The sequence below is a fragment of the Suncus etruscus genome, chromosome 8, assembly GCF_024139225.1.
Source record: "Suncus etruscus isolate mSunEtr1 chromosome 8, mSunEtr1.pri.cur, whole genome shotgun sequence".
In the NCBI taxonomy this organism is placed as follows: Eukaryota; Metazoa; Chordata; class Mammalia; order Eulipotyphla; family Soricidae; genus Suncus; species Suncus etruscus.
Window position 1 is genome coordinate 74,319,122 of NC_064855.1, and position 2,748 is coordinate 74,321,869.

Below are 2,748 nucleotides of genomic sequence, written 5' to 3' on the forward strand. Positions count from 1 at the left end.
TGATTTTTTTAAATATAAATCAATATTTTTCAGATTCCTAAAGGATTCTAAAATAGATGCTAATTTTTATTATGTAAAATCATGAAAACACATTATATAAAATCTTAATCCTTATCTCTTTATTGGACAAGAAGCTCAAGAGTCCTCCATCTAATAAATTATGATATCAAACCTTAGACCTATTGAATTATAATTTGAATTGTAACATGAGTTTTAGTTGATATAGAGGAACCAAAACCTGAGAAGTATTAATTGAATATAAAGTCTGAAGCTTATTTGGTAGCAAGTATATGACTTTGCTCCTTCATATATTTGCACTCTATCTTTGTAGACTCCAAACTTAGTGCACAGTAAGAACTTACGCTTTAGACTCTGTTAGTTGTATATGAAAACTGATTGTTGAATACATAAAAGTGAATTTGAAAAAATTGTTTCAATAAAAAGTAGTAATCTTTGGGCTGGAACGGTGGAGAAGCTGTAGGGCTGTTGCCTGGCACACAATAACCTAGGACATACCTTGTTTCAATTCCTGGTATCCCATATGGTCCCCCAAGCCAGGAGCAATTCCTTTTTTTTTCTTTTTCTTTTTTATGGTTTATGGACCACACAAGGTGACACTCAGAAGTTACTCCTGGCTCTGCACTTAAAAATTGCTCCTGGCTCGGGGGACCATATTAGATATCAGGGAATTGAACTATGGTTATTCCTAGGCTAGTGTGGGCAATGCAGATTCCTTGCCACTTGTGCCACAGCTCCGGTCTGAAACCAGGAGTAATTTCTTAGCCCATAGCCAGGAGTAAACCTTGAGCACTACCAGTTGTGGACAAAAAGAAAAAAAAATTTTTTTTCCAGTGGCTGGAGTGGTGGTGCATGCAATAGGGTGTTTGCCTTGCATGCAGGAACATAGGAGCACTGTGCTTTGATCCACTGGTGTCCTATATGGTCCCCCAAATCAGGAGCGATTTCTGAGTGCAAAGCCTGGAGTGAACCCTGAGCATGCATCACCACTGAGGCGCAAGACACACACACACACACACACACACACACACACACACACACACACACTTCTATGGGCCAGAGCATTGTTGATAGTTGTATTGCATTAGAGTTGCATGCAAACACCTATGACACCGTGGTTTGCTCCACAGGCATTCCATATTGTTCTCCAAGCCAGAAGCAGTTTTGGGGCACAGAGCCACAGTAACTCCTGAAGTAAACCGGATGTAGCCCACAGAAAATATAAAATAAAATATAATGCACTCTGAATATAAAATTTAGAAAAGAGGACAAGGATGATAGTTTTATGTGACAGAGAATATGCTTCACATGGTAAAACTCTAGGTTTAATTTCTTGAATGAAGCTCTGTGCTCAAATAAAGGATTATTCCAGAATATTCAAGATTTGACTCCAATCAAAATTCTCAAAATTGTATCAAGACGAAAAATTAAAGTCTTCAAAATAAGAAATTGAGGGGCTGGAGAGTTTGCAATGCAACAGGGCATTTTCCTTGCACAGACTGAACCAGGATGGACCTGAATTTTTTTCCCCAGCATCCCATAAGTTATCCCAAACTTGCCAGGAACAATTTCATTTTTTTTTAATTTTTCTTGGTTTTAAGACACAACTGGTAATATTCAGGAATTATTCCTAGCTCTGTGCTTAGAAATTGCTCATGGCTTGGGGAAACATATGGGACAGCAGACGATTGAACCAAGGTCTGTCCTAGTTCATCGCTTTCAAGCAAAAGGCCTACTGCTTGAGCCATCATTCTGTCCCCATCATGAAGCCTCCTTGCATTGCAAGGGTGGTCAATGTGGACAGGCTAAGGCATGACAAGTATGATAGTTTTATGTGACAGAGAACATGCTTCACATGCTAAAACTCTAGGTTTAATTTCTTGAATGAAGCTCTGTGCTCAAATAAAGGATTATTCCTTATATTTTTGTATTGAAATGTAGAAAAACTTGACCAAGAATTGTCAATGAGGCCCATTGAGCATCTGAGTAGTGATTGAGAGATTCTCTCAAGATTAGTGCAAGCAGTATCTAAATACTCCATTAATTTTTCTCTTATACACATATATTTTATGTATTTTTTTTTCATTCAAGGCTCAGATCAGAAACCTCTTTGATAAATCAGTAACCCGGGAGGCGAACCTCCAGGTCTCGTTTATCTGATCAGTTCATCACTTCCGAACACAAGACCTTTTCGGAACCAACTCTGGGCTGGGACTGAAGTAGCCTCCAGAAGGTTTCACTGCACAGGGCCCAAGCAGGGGGTTCGCAGGAGGGAAATTTTTCTCATCCCGGATCAACACTGGTGGAGCTGAGGGTGGGGGTTTTACCTGATCCAATAAGATCAAGGAGTAGGTGGGTAGGGTCGCTGGGGTGGGCCAACATACTTGCCTTGCACACTCATGCTCACACACTTAGCACCACACCCCAGGTTGCACTGCCCCTAGTTTATGTATTTTTTTTTACTATACATCAATATTTTTCAGATTCCTTAAGCATTCTGAAATAGAAGCTCATTTTTATTATGTAACATCATGAAAGCACATCATATAAAAATCATAATCCTTCTCTCTTTTTACTGGGCAAGAAGTAAAAGTGTCCTCCATCTAATTAATTATTCCATCAATTCTTAGACCTATTGAATTAGAGTTTGAATTGTAACCTGAGTCTTAGGTGATATATAGGAACCAAAACATGAGTAGTATTAATTGAATAGAAAGTCTGAAGCTTACT

The 2,748-nt window shown here is 38.8% G+C and overlaps 1 pseudogene; it reads right to left on the reverse strand.

Moving 5' to 3' along the window:
• Positions 1 to 2,111: 2,111 nt before the first annotated feature.
• Positions 2,112 to 2,488, reverse strand: LOC126016749 (uncharacterized; annotated as a pseudogene).
• Between the last annotated feature and the right edge of the window lie 260 nt (positions 2,489 to 2,748).